The sequence below is a fragment of the Desmodus rotundus genome, chromosome 10 (assembly GCF_022682495.2).
Source record: "Desmodus rotundus isolate HL8 chromosome 10, HLdesRot8A.1, whole genome shotgun sequence".
NCBI lineage: Eukaryota > Metazoa > Chordata > Mammalia > Chiroptera > Phyllostomidae > Desmodus > Desmodus rotundus.
In genome coordinates, this window is record NC_071396.1 from 9477829 (window position 1) to 9495855 (window position 18027).

Genomic DNA, 18027 nt, shown 5'->3' on the forward strand with positions numbered 1-18027 from the left:
GAAGGGTGACATATTTCCTGCAGCTCTTTCTACAGGCAGACAGCTGTGGGTCCCTCACAGTAATGAACCAGGCATCTTCTGGGCGCCCAGGGCAGCTCCTAAACACGCATCAGCCTTTTTGTTCCTTGTTCTGGAAAAAATGTCGGCTGAAATCACCCAAAGAATCAAGTAGTATTTCTCCTCCAAGGTCTTCACCTCTAGTATCAACAGTGATTTGACCCCTTTCTCAGCCTGCATGGTAAGTGACTAGCCCTTGGGTGTGGCTCTCATTGCTGCTGTTTATTGGGGCACAGCCAACCACTTGGGGTGCAGAGGGTTTATGACAACGAGAGCCTGGAGGACACAGATTAGCCATAGATCAGGTCAATTTCAGACCCGATACCGTGGCAACGAATTCAGCTGCATTCATGTAAAACTCGAGAGAGTGTCCGAAGATTAATTTTCTAACTAAGTTCTCAGCGGAAGCAACTTTTCTGCATATTTGGGCAGCATAAACCCCATCTCTAATACTTGTGCAGTATAGCAGCATCTCTAGCCCCCCCCTTTTTTTATTTTTTAGAATACACTGAGGCCTGTCCAAAGAAGCTATGTTTCCTTTTCTTCTGTCTTTGTGTTCTAAAATTTAAAAAATGGATACAGAAAAGAATACAAGGCAAATGCAGGGCTTAGGAAGTTATTAGAAAGATGACTATTCTTGCTACCATGAGGCAGGTCAAGAAATGTAAGTTGCCCCCACGTCAGAAGCCACCTACACGGTACGGCCTCCATCGCCCCTCCCCCAAAGTGAGTCGTGGTCTGTTCTCTGGAGTGATCACTTTCTTGACTTTCTTCATCGTTTTATCAATGATGTAAGTAACCCTCCCTGGAAACTATAATTCCGTCTTGCTCATTCAAAGAGAACCGGTGCATCTCTTAGTAGTTTAACCCACAGGTCCTTCCTTCATGCCATGCTTTTCCTTACAGTTTGTCCCTTGAATAAGGGCATTTGACTCGGGCATTTCCTCCGCAGCCCATCTCGCTCGTTGCCAACACGGGGGTCAGTCCGACGCGTTCCTCCGCCCTCAGTGTTCGCTGCAGACTGGACCCCACCGGGCTGTCTGGAATTGCTCCTGCTCTCATCCTGGGCTGCTCAAACCCCGGCACCCTGGAGGTGCCGTGGCTGCCGGCAGTTGTACTCACCCTTTTGTTGTTTGAAGATGGTGGGTATAACTTGTATCTAGTTTTATTAATATGTTTGTTGATTTTAGAGAGAGAGGAAGGGAGGGAGAGAGAAAGAGAGAAAAACATCAGTGTGAGAGAGAAACATAGATAGCTTGCCTCCCGCACGCGTCTCAACCGGGAATTGAACCTGCAACTTAGGTATGCGCCCTGACTGGGAATCAGCTCCCAACCCTTTGGCGTAGGGGACCACGCTCCAACCAACCGGATCACACCAGCCAGGGCTGTTACCTAGTTTTGTTTTCAAATACCAACCACGTGTTTCTGGCTTTGCTATGGTTATACTACCCCTTTCCGTGCTGGGTTTTGGGAAGATTGGAGAACAATGCAGCTGGCACCGCTGCCCTCCTTCCAGAGTCACATTTCAATGGGATTATTAAAAGTTAGGGGTTGGTCACCTGCCGAGTGAAATGTGAGCGAAGTCCAAGTGCACAGAGAGGTCTATTGTAGGAAGTGCATGTTATATTTCAGCACAGTGAAAGGACCAGCACTCCAGTTGTTACTCTAAACGTCACCAGTCCTTTTTTAAGTGTCGCATTTCCCGGGTCAAATATACTTCATTACAAAGTGTATAAGAACCCCGAACCGGCCACTGGCTTTGCTGTTGGCTCACCTGGGCTCGAGTCTGGTTGTGCCGTGTGCTGTTGCTGTGAACATGGAGGCAGGTAGTTCCATTGCCCGAGCCTCGCGTACGGTTCCTACAAAACAGCGTCCGTCTGGAGGGTCCAGTGCTTCCAGGGCCGCCCTCATAGTCCATCTCCCCCGCCCCACCTAGACACACCACGGATCCCACCTGGTGTCCCTCAGTAGAGAGCTCTTGACCTTGATGGCTCGTCTTCATCCCCACCACTCTAAGCAAATTACCGCCTTCTATTGCTTGGACCAGGTAAGCACTCTCTTCAACCCCCTACCAGCACGCCCTCTGCCCCCCTCATGTCCTTTCCTCAAACTCAGCCAAAATAATCTCAAAGTGTAATTTTGCCAACCTCTAGCTTAAATAATACTGATTATATCAACTCCTGTCTTTAAACTCTTCATGGTCTTCTCATGGCTTGCCGGAGTTAGTTAAAGGGGGCGGGGGTGGAGGCAGGTGGAGGAGGGTAAGTGGGGAACAAAGGGTGATGGGCAGAGACTTGACTTGGGGTGCTGAACACACCACAGTGTACAGATGATGTGCCGTCGAATGGTGCGCCTGAAACTTGTCTAATTTTATGAACCAATGTCACCCCGGTACACTTAATATAAAGGAAAAATTTACTTAACATGTGTTTGAACTAAAGAAATCTGACGTCCGCCCACTTCTCAAGTTTACCTCTCGTGACTGTCTGCATTTATTGTCTGCGCGTCAGCCACGCTGGTCACACTAGTCCCCACCGTGCCCCCTCTCGTCACAGGACTTTGCCCATGCTGTCCCCTTTCTGAAGACCACCCTCTCCCTTCTCCAGCAAGTTCACTTCTGACGACTCTTCACATCTTAGGGTGACATGGGCACCGCAGAGCGGCCTTCCCTCCTGAGTAGGGCAGGTCTCGACCAGAACGGGCACCACCCACGTGGGAACCTCCAATATATAATCAATGTCCCTTCCCTCCACTGGGTCTTAACCTCCGTGAGGACTGGGAGAAGCTTCGTTTGCATTGCCCCCGCAGCCCAAAGCCTGCACATAGTATTTAGAAAATTTCCCTTAATGAGCGAACCAATGTTGGATTGTTGCAAAGATAAGGTTTACCTGTGTTGCGAATTGGCCTAAGCCGAGGTGTTTTAGGCACCAATGAAGTTCTCCGTAGCCACCAAATTGCTGGAGGTCATGAGGTACCAGTAAGCAGCTTCCTCGCAACCTCACTACCGGGTGATAATGAGAACAAGTCTCAGATCCCGTTTTGCCACAAACAAACCAAAAAGTTCTGTCGCCAGGTCCCGAGCTTTACAGCCCACTCCGGACTGTCCAAAGTCAGAGCCTCAGAGCAAACCCATCAGACCTGCAGTGATGGTTACGTTCCTGATTGGTTTCCTTGTCTCAGGTTATCACTTTGGTAAATGCCAGGAACTCTAAGATAAAAGAGGGCAATAAAGAATAAAGCGCTCCCTGTGTGTGTGCGCGACTGCTGGGGGAATAAAGCGAGTAAGTAGAAAGGAACTTCCCTCATTAAAAAAAAATTCGAAGTCATTGTTTCCTAGCCCCATAATAGCTCCAAACAACTGAGATAATTATGATTTATAACGAACATTCCCGGAGCACCTGAGAGCTGGCTTCTGCACCCACAATGAGTGAGTCATTCTAACTTGTTTGTGCGATCCCGAGAGGAAAACAGGATCGGCTACCTCCCTCTCGCACTGGTGATAAGGGGACACTTCATCAAAATAAAGGACCCTGAAATAATTCAGAGGTCCATTTTCAAAGGAATCATTGAGACGTGTCCTTTTGTCCCCAGAAAAACAAGTTTCAGGAAAAGGATGTAATAATCATTCAGATTAGATCAGTGGTTCAAAACCAGAGACATTTTGCTTCCTTAAGGGACATTTGGTAAATCTGGGGACATTTTTGGATGTCACCACTGGGTGGCGGGCTACTGGCTCCTCGCAGGGAGAGGCTAGAGATAAAACAGCTGAACCTTCCACACTGCACAGGACGGACCCTACTAGAAGGATTTAATTACCCTGTGCACAATGCCAGTAACGATGCTGTTGAGACACCCCGGGTTAGAGCACCGTGCGGAACTGTTGGGGCGCAGCAGGGCCTTGCTGAGCTCAGGACCATGCTGGAGCTGGGGGTGGGGTGGGGGGCAGGTGACACCAGTCACCGCGAAGCCGTAAGTCAAGCCAAGCCCAAGTCTCTCTGGCCCAGCAAACCCTGTCAAGCCCCATGTCTAGTTTTCTTTCACTGGGGACTTAATGTGAAGACAGGTGAAAAGTGAATCTGACAGTGGCGTCAGGCATTCAAGGGAAGATTCAAAACGTGGCTTAATTTTTTAAAGGCAGATAAAGAATTACTCTCGTACGTTGTCTTCAACAGTCTTCTCTAATCTGGGTAGCTTCTCCCCTTCTTTCCCCACCTTCCCTTTGCCACTCCGCATCCCACATGACAGCTCAGTGGGGACCAGACGCTACGTGGGGCGAGGGTGAGTCTGGGCAGCTGGCACAGCCTAGGAAGGTCGCGCATGGTGACCAGGGACAGCGAGCGCCCTGCGTGAGAAAACACCTGATTTGCAGCGGAGGGACTATCTCTTGTGTTTCCCCACCTGGTGTGGTCCCTGCACCGGGAAGGCCCCCACCCTGAATGGTGTCCTCGAAAGTCCTATCAGAAGGAAGAGGCCTCAGGAACTAGGGGGCCCGAGTGTGTATACGTCAGACTGTGCTTTGTCCCCACTTCCAACCTGCGTGGGGACAAAAGACAGTGGAGATTGTATGTTGAATCCATAGCAGAGTGCCCAGACCCAGATTTGGAATGCGTGCCTCTTAAGTGTAAAGGTTCTCTTAGGAACGACAGGATGGGCTTCATTCAGTCATGACTATTTCAGAAAATCTGAATATGTACAGTCCTTATGAATGTATGGGGAAATGTAACAACAAGTTAAGTCTTAGGTGAGCTTTCATGGGGGACAGGTATGATGATCCCGGTTCTCTCCCAGGTCCACGTGCCAACCTCAGCCCCGCCCCCAATGGTTTATAGCACAGGGCGCAAAGCAGGCCAGGGAGTTGTATGAGGAAGGGAGAGCCCGATGTCCGCCTCCCTCACCCTCCTGCTTGAGCACCGCTGAGCTCCCCGCCCCAACCCATCAAAATCACTGGAAAAGAGCCTGGGCTGGGGCAGAGTCTGAGCAAAGTACCAGCAACCAGTGGGGACTCCAACGTGCAGGACCCGCACAGCCATCGCGCAGATTCGCAATGGAAACACCCACGATTTCTCTTCCAGGCAGCAGAAGGCGAGCTTCATGTGTGAGAGCAACTTGGCGTGGATCCCCCGCACCAGCTCTTAAAACCGAAGCCGACAGGCAACCTCCCCTGGGCAAAGAGGACCGTGAGTACACCTGTCACCCACCCTGGGGTAACAGCTCATCACCGGCCTCCCTTCTCCCTCCACATGGCAGGGATCCAAGCTCTGTCCCTTCTGGTTAGGGTCACGTTTAACAGGAAGATGTTGAAGGTGTTAAAAGTGCGACGGTATCAGTCTTAGGGCCCCAGGAAAGGCTTGGGGGAGAGTCTGGGTTTTGAGGACGTTAGACTCAGGATGGGAATCTGACAGATTGCATTCAGCCACGAATAAACCTTCTCTTGTGCAGCAAAGTCCCAAGACCCACGGGCACACTCGGTAATAACCGAAAACCCAGTCGAGGTTCCACATTTCACAAGTGGAGTCTCACACTAGAGATAGCTCTCCATGAGATGGTGCACCTTTGCAATGGTTGCAGGTACATTCCTAGTTCTCTGTGCCCCTTTAGGGACCTGATGTGCCTACCACAGCCAAAGTGCAAGTGCCCACGCCATTCTGTCGGGCGGGGGCCTAGGCTCTCATGGTTCCTACCACGAAACACAGACTTTAAATGGACTCGGTGTATGACAAGGCAGATTGTTCCAATGTGAAAATATATATATATATGTCCATTCTTTTGGATAAAGAAGGTAGTAGATAGTTGGTAGGGGGGCTCCATTCTTTAAAAAGAAATATAATTTCATATGAACAAGAGAAAAACAACTTCAGGCATAAAGCAAACAAAGAAAACTGAGCTTCAGGAAACTTCAGTTAGTACTGCTACAAAGCCAACATTTTAAACTTGCCAAAAGGCCCTTGTTAAAGAAAGAAAGGACACAGATGCGTCCCAATTATGTGGCTGGAGGAACTGTGAAATCCAAGTCTGTAGGTATTTTAAGGAGTTTTCAGGGAAATTAAAAATTTAGGGGACTTCCATTTCTAGTAATATGAGTGGATATCATTTAAAAGAATACCACCAAAAAAGGTCTTAAAATGCAGGATACATTGTACTTTATAAAAATGTAAACATATATATTTGAGTGTAATTTCTCTGTATATAGTTGTATATATTTGGGGTCTGCTGAATGATATATATATGTCTTATACATTATTATATCATAATTCAGCAGGCAAAACATCCAGTACGGTTATTATCTAACAACATAACACAGAAAACTGCTCTCAGGAATTGGGAGAGAAGACATTTGCAAGTGCTTGGGTCAGCTACAGACTTTAACATCTGCAAAGCGAGTGGGGTAAGTTTCAAAGAATCAGTGTCACAGAGATGTTCTTCTCTAACCACCATGCAGTGAAGATAGAAATAAATACTGAATAAAGAGTAAAAGGTAGCTTTTTAACTTTAAAAAATTGACCCTTTAAAAATCCATAAAAAGTTAAAGCTGAAATAATTTGAGCAACACAGTAAATAACAAACAGATTCCCTTAAAAATATAAATGATAAAACCTGATTCAAAAAGACCTTGAGACTCACAATGATTTGAGAAGAGTGGTTCAAATTTTTAAGGGGCCGATAACTTTAATTTTACACTAAATCTTCCACAAAGATGAGGGCACCTTGACGAGGGAATCAGCACTCTCTCATCCACAAACACAGATGCAAAATACAAAGGAAAACACAGCAAACAGAACCCCTCATTGTATATAAAACAATAATACGTGATGACTAAGTCGAGTATATTCCAGGAATAAGTGACTAGTTTAATCTTAGGCCATCTATTAATGTCATTCAGTACATGAATAAATCAAACACAAAATCATTTAATGGCTTCAATGTATACAGAAAGATGCAATAATATTTAATACCCATTTATAATACTTAAAAGTTCTTTAGTAAACTAGGAGTAGAGTATACTTCTGCAAGCTGGAAAAGAGAGACATTTAACAAAAGTTTTCTATATATACCAGCTACAATTAGAAAATACAGCGAAGATACTTTATTTACATCACATAAAAAAAAAACACCCAAGAATAAAGCAAACAAATATATCTTCGTTAAAGACCTTTTTAAAAATTTATCAAATGACTTTAAATACTAATTGAATCAAGGTATATACTACATCCATGATTAACAATACTTAGTCTTATAACTGCCAGTTCTCTACAAATTCAATTGATTGACTTAATGATATTCCTATCGATATCCTACAGTTTTTCATAGAATTTGACAGACTGATCCTATAATTTATTAAAAAAGCAAAAGGCCAAGAACAGTCAGGAGAGTAGGAGGCCTTTCCCCGGACACTCACAGAAAGCATCAGCAGTGATGCCGAGTCACTCTGCACAGGGGCAGAGAGATCAATGAACGCAGCAGATGTCCCAGATAGAGACCCACGCGTGTCCGGAAACTCGGTAGAAGGCAAGGTGCTAGGTGCTGCCTGTGGGTGCGCCACAAGTGGCTCTGGAAAACTGACTGTCAATGTAGAAAAAATTAAGGTGATGCGTGCTTCACCGCGGGCAAGGCAGCACCCCTCTGGCGTGCCGGGGGATGGTGTTGCCCGGAAGGCTTCCAGGAAAGGGGCCCGCCTGGCAGGAGCATCCCGAGGCCAGGGTCCATCCGCGCATGTGGGACTATTTCAGCGTGGCCGCCTCAGGGCGCACTGGCTGGACCTTAGCCCTGGGAGGGACTTGGGCAGTGTCGGGGGAGATAATACCATGGAAAGGGACCGAGGAAATTCGGAGTTCTTGGTGGTACTTCATCTCCGACCCTAGGAGGGGAGTTCACTTCCTCTCACTGCTAGTTTTTAACATGTGCAGATATTCTTTTGTGTGTATAACAAAACATAGCTCATAGTGGTCATAGTCCGAAAGTGCTAATGCCAGCAGTCCGGTTTTTCTTTTTCCAAATAGAAGTCCTTCAGAAAAAGCACACGAATACTCAAAGGAATATGGGGTGCCAAAGGGCTGTGGTCAGGGGGTGATTAGTGGAGAGAGCGCTTCCTTTTCTGTTCTCAGTCCCCTTCTTGTGGATGAGGCTGTCCCGTTGCAAGCTTCACTGCCACCTACCTACCTGCTGGTGACTCACAAGGACAACTTGAGCTGCAGCTCCCAGGGGTGGCTGCTTGGGATCCACGTAGACCTGCAGAGGCATCTTCACTTACTGTGCGAGCCCACCGCCTCGGGTCAGGCTCCCTGGGCAGGAGGTGTGCACACGGGGCGTTTACTGGGGGCAACTCGGGATCTAAACCCACAGGGGAATGAAGGCCACACGATGAGGTAGAGCGAAGGGTTGAGCTGCGATGCGGTTACAGGTGAGGCCCCAGCAGGTGCCACCACTGGTGTGGAGCTGGATGGTGCCTCGGAACTCTCCTGCCTCCGGGACCAGCAGGTGGGGGGCATTCGGACCCACAGTGCTGCTGCCCCCGCTACTCGCAGGGGCTACGCCTTGAGTGAGGGGACGCTCTTCAGCTGAGGGCCATTCCTAGAGGTAGAGCTGAGCACTTGCAGGCTGGGCCACCTGGCGGGGGTGGGAGGACGCTGCCTTGGTCTCACAGGGATGCACAGCATCCTCTCCCCCCATCCTTAGTGTTCTCCTCATTGCTACATCCTTCCGAGGAACATCGTGCCTCATTAGTGCATCATCACCCCTGGTGTCTTAGGCCAGCGTGCTCAGAGTGATGGACAAGCAGCAGGAGGTGCGATTCCCTCTCCCTCCTCGTCTCTAAATCTGTGTACCTTCACTTGATTCCACCTGGAAACGCCTCCCTTCCTGCCAGTCCACACACCTGCCCTGCTGCCCAGGAGGAGCCTCCCTGCCGTTAGTTTCTCTTCCCGCAGCTTGTCTCTCAGGAATCGCCTTCCTGATCACATCGCTCCCTTGCCAAAGTCTTGTGTGCTCAGTGTTTCAGGTTCTTCTAAAATGATAGGCTAGAACAGCAAGGGCCTGGGAATTAGAGGGCGCCCTGCTTAACGGCAGGGAGCGAACTCACAGCAGGTCTCTCAGCCTCTCGGGGACTCAGTTTAGCTATTTGTCTTGTTGCCCCCAAATCATTGTTCTTTCTTTTGGCCACAGTGCCGTGAGGACATTGTGACTTCTGGCAGAGCCCAGGCTACAGGGGTGGAGACCATATCCTCCGTGGAAACACCAGCCAGTGCATCCCAATGTCCTGGCCACAGTGCTTGCTTCACAACCTGGCACGTGAGCAAGACGGGAACTCCGTGACCATGGGGACATTTAAGCTGGCAGGACATTGGGTTTTCCATCTAGGGGTTGGTAATGTGCCTTTGAGGTCACGGCAGTGGGTGAGGTCAAACATCTCGGGAGCCTGAGAACGGGGCCCCCCTAGAGATAACAGAGACAGGGATCCTGGGGATGCCCTTTGTCCATCGAATTCCAGCTGCGCCTGGAACCGAACGGGCGTCTTCATTCACGCAACCCAATCAGTTCTCTTTCTGCTTATGCCACGTGCACTGGGTGGTCTGTTACCTAAAATCCCAAGGGTCTTAAGGCATAAAATCAGGATGCAGTGTTTTGTTTTGATTTTTAACCGTAAAGCATCGGAGATGGCGCATAGTAACCTCCGTGATCCTCGTCTTGGCATCAAGAACTATCATAACATTGTTCCAATTCACCTTTTTTTACCCTCGTCTCCTGCTACTTTTGACCCAAGCACACGTGGTCCAAGCCACACTATTCTATGCTTCTTCCCCAAGCATATAATTCACGTTGTCTGTATTTTCTTGGTATTCTTAATTTTTCCCTAAAATGCCTTCCGCCACTTCATGGCTGACCAAAAAGCTAGTTTTTCATTGTAAAGCGAAGCTCAAATACTTCCTAGCGTGTGATAGAATCAACTCTCGAAGCTGCTGGGTTTGTTCGTATCATTTTAAATCCATGCTGTGGGATTTTGGGTGAGTCGAGGGATCCCTTTGCTCTCCCTTCGACAGGGAGCCGCTTGATGGGGAGCCTCAAGGCTGTTTTTGCATGCCCATTACCGAATGCTGGTTGACATTCAGTAAACATCCGTGAACTCGTGAGTGACCTTCTCAATTGGGAAACAGCAAGATGAGTGCAAAAGTTTATAGTTGGCAAATTAGTCAGAGCTCAGCAAGTAAATGAAAGAGCACAGAGAAAACCCCCTTGACCCGAACTTTATCTTGCACGGACGTTTCAGGGCCCTTTCTGCTTAAGCAAACTGATAGTCACAGCTTCACAAAGTGGGATGGCCCTGCTCGGTTCCTTTTCCAACCAGGGAAACCGGCCCTGATTTGACAGCCTCAAAAAATGCCAATTTCTCTTCACCATTTTGTCTGGCCTGATTAAAACACACACACGTGCGTGTGCACGGGCACACACACACACATGCACTCATTTGGCCTTTTGACCACTGTTCAACATGTACTCTGGGATGGTCAAGAGTGGTTTTCCGAGGGAACGCAGAGATCTCGGACTCCCCCTGCCTCATGCCGGCCAAGGTCCACCTGAGCCGGGAGAGGGTTTTCCTTTCAGTTTTGTGCTGCTTTTATTTCCTCCCCAAGTTCATTCATCACCTCGGATGCTGTGCTTGGAGAGAAATAGGATTCAGTTGCAGAACTTGCTTCCTGTTAATTTTTCCATTCCAGAACATTTTGAAAACAGATGTAATGCCTTAAATATAGTAATAAAAGTAAAATAATCATATCCAGACTACTGAAAATCATTTTACTAAGTGAATTTCAATTTTCCTTTTTATAGACCTGGTATTGCAATCCCTGCCTCTCCGCTTGCATCCGCTGGGTTAATTAAATAATATTGGAGAGGTCACTTTCCCGGTAATTTTATGTAAATGTATAGATGACTGTATTACACCTCCACTGTAATAGGACTCACTGTTTCACCTATTTGAATAGCAATGCTCTCTAAACAGAAACATTGTATACTTAAATAGGTTACATAACCAAAAACCAGAAAATTCTTCTGTACTGCAAATACCAGCAGCCTTAAATGTTTTCACGTCATTCAATATGATGGAGAAGTGTATTTAGGAAATAGAGTGTAGGATTTTATTCACTGGTTTACTCTGAGAAAATGGACTGTTTCTGAGTTATTTTTATTATATCCACAGCATGTTCACAGTAAGCACTAAGTAAACATTGGTCAAATTCATGAATAGATGACATCAGAAATGATGTTAAGAAACACAAAATTTGGGAGGACACCGAGCTTTAATAAATATATCTATAAATATTTGAGGGACCAGAAATGACAGACCAACAATTTTGGTGAGAATACAACCCGGAGGGTATGTTTTGTTCCTGCTACAGATCGCTTCATGTCTACTGCTGCTGGACAAACTAATTTTAATGTCCTAAAGCATCAAAAATAATAAACAAAACCAAACAAAAATCAACAACAAAAAAAGACGTCTTCGGGCTCAACAAGATGCTGTGATACACAATATGTTTATCTTCTCTCCCTGCCCAGCCCCCACCAAAATGCTTACATAGGATAGTATGCTTTCTTGTTAAGTACATCTTCTAGTTGACTTTTTAATTCACATCTATGTGTAATTTAGTTAAAGCATTAATAAGGACAGCTAGAACTCTCAGACACGTCTGTGCTTTGACAAGCAAGGGTGAAAAGAAGAGATAACTAAACTGGTGGCAGCTATTTTTTGGGTAACTATAAAAGGTAAATAAATAGGAGTGAGATGATGTGAAAAGTGTCCCTGAAACCGCTTAACCTGCCGATGTCTTTGGAGACCAGAAGAACAGCACTTCCTCCCAGGATGGGGTCAAATGCCTCCGTCCTGCATTTCCAACACTCGCCAGGATTATCTCACTGGGTAACTACTACGATGTCACTCCCAGTAATACGTCAGGGAAGAGAGAAATCAAATCTCCTTCTTGCACTTACTAGGCAAGAGATTTTTCAGCCGTATCAGGGTCAAGGATAGAAATCAGAGAGCAAACTATGGTAGAAACGGAACCATCAAATTTAACTACCGCAGAGGGCAGAAGCCAGCTCGGAATGTAATTTGTCTATTTTTACCAAAAAGAATGTTTCTGGGAATGTAAACCTATTTGCGCGCTAAGGACCTTGAATTTTACCAACACCAGATGATGCGATTTTGGAAGACGACACATTCTTTTCTTTCACGGTTTCCCAAATCCATTGGCCGCTTTCCGCCCCCCGTTAGTTCTCCTAAACAACATTCGAAGGTAAACACAAGGTCCAGTTGATTACTCCTACTTAGATGAGGAATTGAAAGTTATTTAGCTTGGCTTTGAGAACTTACTTTACATTCTCTCATTTATACTCGCTTGCAGAAAATTGCTTTGGCTTTAAAAATAATCCCGCCTTCAAGCAGAACAGCTTGGCCCCAGCAAGACTGCTTGTGTGAAGACGGACACCTGGTGGTCAATGTGGGGAACTGCAGCCCAGGGAAGACTTCTGAGGATGTCTCCTCTTCCCCCAGGGCCCCCTTCCTCCCCTCCTGCTTTCTGGGTACAGACTGCTGTTGACGGTGGACATACTGCAGCTGTATGAGAGAGCGAGTCTCAAGTTCAAGTCAAAGGATTTCCAGAACAGTTACATCAACTCCATGAAAGCTCCAGGTCACAAGTTCTCTAAATTATTTAGAAAGCCAACCAATGTAGTGTGCTAACCATTTTTAAAAGCCACTAAAATCTCTTATCCAAGAAGCTGAACAGGAGCCTCAGTGTTTGGGAGTAAGGTTTAATCTCCACCTCTAAACCTCCGGCCTTCCTCTGCCAGGGCAATGAGCTTCTGTTTTCTTTTGCGAAGAAAAAAGAACTACCGAGTCCTTCGGCACCACAAAAACAAGCATTTTGAGCTTCTAAATATGGCCTCGCCCCCGCACTGACCCTGCCTTTTCCAAAATGAACTCTGCAGGGCAAAAATATGTAACTGAAAAAAGAAAAGGAAAGTGAAATCCCTCTTTCTAGCTGCTCCTGATTCCTGGTTTCGTTCTCTTTGATTTGTAAGTGTGGAGATAAGCTTCTGGGAGCCGATGGACAGCGATTTCCGAACTTTCCCAGGGTATAGATACTGGGTGTGGGAGACTGACATCAGATCCCAGGTCCTCCTTGTGATGTTTGCAGCTGTAATGAGGAGGGAGGATGCAACGGTCACGATCGGGACACAGTGCGTCTCCCGGGGGCCAACGAAGTGACACGCCACAGAGCTGAGGTACCCTGACTTCCCCGCCCGCTGCCCCAGGAACAGACGTCCTCCGAATCCGGGGCCGACTCCCTGACGTGCAGCTCCAGGCTCTGCTGCACTCGAAGTGCCAAGACCTCCTTGGCGGGGATGGCCTTTGCCGAACTTACACGGGGCCATTGCTGCGGGAGCCACACCCCAGCCCTGCTGCAGGCTGGGTGTCACGCTGGAGCCAACCCTGGTCTGACCTTGTCTTGTTCCTAGCTCAACACGCGCATACACAGACACCCCTACTGTGAGCAGGAAGGCCGACTGGTCAGCGTTTTCATTGACTCCCACAAGAACAACAGGAACAGCTTTCACAACAGCGTTACAGGAGAAAACCCATTCATTTAGGTTGAATAAAGGAGTACACATAACGACCCCTCCTCCCATCCTTGGTCATGTAAGGGAGACCTTCTGGCAAGGACTACAAGATGCCTGAAGAAGAGGCTCCTGGTAGCCACTACAAAAACTGTCTTATCATAGGAGCCATTTAAATCTCAGACATCCTGTCCCCGTTCAGAAACCCTCCTGAGCAGATATGTTTTAACATGCAAAGTGTTTCGGATGGTGGATAGGTGGCACAGCCCGTATGTGGAATGTCCTGTAGTAGCCCAAGCCAGGACTGGAGTGGGGCTCCCTGATTAGCCCATGAATCGCCCTGCGACACAACGGATAAACGGTCACATTTAAAAAAAGACTGAAAATAGTCTGAGGCTGGTTCAGGTCAGGTGGGGGCACCAAACGAATCTGACGTACGTGAAAAAACTTGCTTCTCAGACTTGTTTTGAATTTTCTATTTCAGGTAATGGACTGCGGTCCTGTACGTCACGGAAGAGCCATTGTAGGTGTGTGGTTCTGCCCAGAAGTCTCCAGTAACCCCCCTGACTCAAGAGGTGCAAATACAACTAAGAAGAAAATCTATTACCGAGTAAGTCACTTCCTTTGTTCATCAAAAGTCAATGTATCGATCATAAAACCTTTAGAAGTAAGCACAGGAGGAATCTTCGTGATCTGGGGTTAGACAAAGTGTTAGAAATGATACCAAAAGCACAGTCCATAAAAGGAAAATTGGTCTTCACCGAGTTAGAAACTTGGCTCAGCCAAGTCATTATCAAGAGAATAAAAAAGACAAGCCACAGATGGGGAGAAGATATTTTCAAATCACATGTGTAACAGAGAACTTATACCCAGAATGTATAAAATTCTTTAAATTCAACAGTAAGAAATCAAAGAACCCATTAAAAATGGGGATAGGACTTGAATAGACACTTCACCAAAGTAATATAAAAATGGCAAGCAAACACATAAAAACGATGTTCAACATCATAAGCATCAGGATAATATAAATTTAAACCACAGAGTGGTTTTCCTACACACCCATTAGAATATCTAAAGTGGGAAAAACAGAACAGACAATACCAAGTGTTGACAAGGATGTGGAGCAACAAACTCACTTACATTGCTGGTGGGATTGAAAAGACGGTACAGCCACTTTGGAAAATGGTTTGGCAGCTTTCTTATAAAGTTAAATATACACTTGTCATATGACCCAGCAATCTACCTGTGGTTTGGTTTGTTTTTTTACACCAAATGAGAGAAACTTATCTTCCCTTGAAAACTGGAACTCAAATGTTCACAAGCAGCCTAATTTGCCCCAGGTCCAAACTGGAGACAAGTCCATCGCCCTTCAGTGTGTGAACGGATACACTAAGCGTTCTGCACCACGTGACGCTTGGCTGCTCAGCAATGAGAAGAACAGACTGTTGATACACGCAGGCGCTGGGATGAACCCCAGACACTGGCTGAGTGAAGGAAGCCAGTCTCAAAGTCAGAAGTGTAGCCGTGGAGGACAGATCCGTGCTTGCCAGGGCTTATGGGTGGAAGGAGGGTCTCACCATAAAGGGATACCGTGATGGGGTGTGGGGGGATGATGGGAACATTCTGTATCCTTATTATGGCGGGGGTTGTACAAATCTATAAATATGTGAAAATTCATGGGACCGTACACCAAAGAAAGGAAGTCAATGTGGGCATGTGGTCATTTAACACATACAAACCTTCACCAAAGCCCACAAATTCACATTCGGCTTTTGTGTTCCTAGCTTGTCAACATCCTCACCTTTCCTAGTGGACGATGTTCTCCTTCACCCATAACTGCCTGCCGGACCAGGTGACAGGAGGCAGGGGCTGGGGGGGGAGGGTGGGGAAGCACTGTGGGCACAGAGGTGAGATAGGCAGAGGCCCTGCCATGGGGCTCATGACCTGGGCTGAGGAAGGGGAGAGAGAGGTGACAGGTTTCAGTGAATCACACAGACTCAAGGTGGGGGTCCCCAGGGCCGTAAGCACCAAGAATGTTCATTTGACCAAGAAGGAATAACTGTGGTCACTGGTTTCTTACCAAGCATACTTTTGGAGGGTAACTTTGAAGATTTCTTTGCTTTGACCCAAGTATATAGTACATGAGAAAAGGCACGTTAGTTGGCAGGAATGTGGGTGCTTGATGCACCCCTAGTGAACCATGCCTGTTGCACTTGTTACTCCAACACCTAGCGCTCTGGCACCCAGGAGCCCCACACTCACGAAAGAGTTCCTGAATAATTGGACGAAAGATGACACCAGCACACCATTTTAATCACTGCAAACCTTTACAGGATGGCTTTTTATTTAGCATATTTGCCAGGGGCTCCTCTCCTCATCCGTGGGTGCTGGAGGGTGTGTTTCCATGAGTGAGCCTTGCCCACCCCCATGCTGACTGGGGGCACTTCCAAAGCGAGAGTCCCTAAAGCGAGTTGCAATGATGAGTCACGTCCTGTGGCATCGGTCTTTGAAACCAAAGGCCATGGCCACCCTCTTAATACCGACAGGAAATAAATAGAGGGTTGCGAATGGCGATCCTTTTTAGAAAACCACTAATCCTGCCATGATAAGTGACCGGGCCCTCACTCAAGTGGGGTGTTTGTGCTGCCATGGAAACAAAGTGGGTGTTTTCCCGTGTTCTAAATTCAGCGTCTGAATCTAGGGAGAAATGTGCTGAATGTTACGAATCCCGTTCCCTAAACTCAGCCTTACTTCAGTGTCCTTATCTGGGACATGAAAGTCACTCGCCGCAGCCTGATGTGAATGCATGACAGTGAAGATCCTTGAAAACATACCTATAAAATGTCATTGTTTTTATTCCTATCTGGGCAAGAGTGAAGTTCAAAGTCAGAGTTCCACCATCAGGGCTCAGCGTCTGTGATCAGTCAGGCCATTTCTGTTTAGAAGATACTTTTCTAAAGTAAGTGCTAAGTATTTTAGGCAAAGAAACCCAGCTGTGAAAATACTGTTAACATTTGCACAGTTGTTTTATATGTGGATTTATTTTTACTTGCACTTAATTCAGTGCAATTTTGGGGAGAGACGTGTCTCGGCCCCTCCCTCCTCCCCAGCGCTCACTCTCGCTGACCCTCACAGGTCTTTTGAGCCACGACAGTCTCCCTCTCCGATTCTTCTGGGTCACAAGTGTTCTGCATCACAGCACACCCTTGACTAATTAGCATTAATAAGTGATGCTGAGAGAAAGAACCCCGGAGAACAAGCAGGACTGTTTTTGCCAAATTGGACTTGACCCAACTGGCAAACCTTCCCCGTGTACTTTCCCATTCTCTTGCCTCCAGTGTGTTCCTGCTGCCTAAACACACATGTCTGACCCAGGTCTTGGACACCCCGTGAGGTACAATGGCCCCGCGGACTCTGTTCCAGGAGGCGTGTGGGCTTCATCTGCTTTTGTTTCACTTTCTTAACTGTATATTGATGAGACATCAGTTCTGCCTCCTACGATCCTAAGATGCGTCAGCAGAGATACAGAACACATGAACTCATTCTTTTTCGAGCACCTACTGCGTGCAAGGCATTGGACTCAGAACATAGTAGGGCTTTGCAGAATGAGCAGGATTTCAACAGGCACGGGACCACAGCAGCACAGGGCAGGCGGGCTGAGCGGCAGAAGGAAATGCTGGGAGGCGGAGAAGCAAAAGGACAGTCGGACACGCTGAAGAGCGAATCAGAAGAAGGGTTGAGTGGGGAAACTCGAGGCTCAAGTCCTAGCCCTTTTGCTGTGCACTCCGAGTCTCAGTTTCCTCACACACAAAGTAGGGATAGCACTTGAACTTCAGGGCGCTGGTGGAGTTATTCAAGACACTCTACGATGGAGCCCGCCTGGTGGTAGAGAAGATCCACACGTGCATGCTGGGAAAGCACTGCCATCATTATCAATACGTGCAATTTGGGGATATATAGAATCTTTCAAAATAGGAATTCAAAAACCAAATTCGATTTTGGTAGTGGCACATTCAGTGCCATTTACTGAACATCGAATCTCAGCTCTTCGTTGTACAAATAGGGAAAGTGATGACTTGAAGGGGTGAAGGATTCGAGCGCGCCATGGTCCATGGGATGCCGGGTAGGTGGGAGGAGACCCTCACACGGGGCTCCCCAGGGGCCAGGCCCTGCGCACCTGTGCTGCCTGCTTATTTAATCCCCTGACACCCTGCCAGGTGCGTGTCCCTTCTGCCACGCATGTGTCCCCTGCCCACAGATACTCAGACATGAGCAAAAGCTGCCGTGCAGACTCGGAGCTGCTGGGGACCTCCGCGACCACTCTGTCTAGTGTCTGCCCTTGAGGAGTGACGTACAGAG

General features: G+C 47.3%; 1 long non-coding RNA gene across 1 annotated transcript; it reads left to right on the plus strand.

Moving 5' to 3' along the window:
* Positions 1-5160: 5160 nt before the first annotated feature.
* On the plus strand, positions 5161-15132 carry LOC139440321 (uncharacterized). Its single transcript, XR_011650475.1, has 3 exons — positions 5161-5234; positions 14153-14278; positions 15009-15132. It is a non-coding gene; the product is annotated as an uncharacterized lncRNA (long non-coding RNA).
* Positions 15133-18027: the final 2895 nt, after the last annotated feature.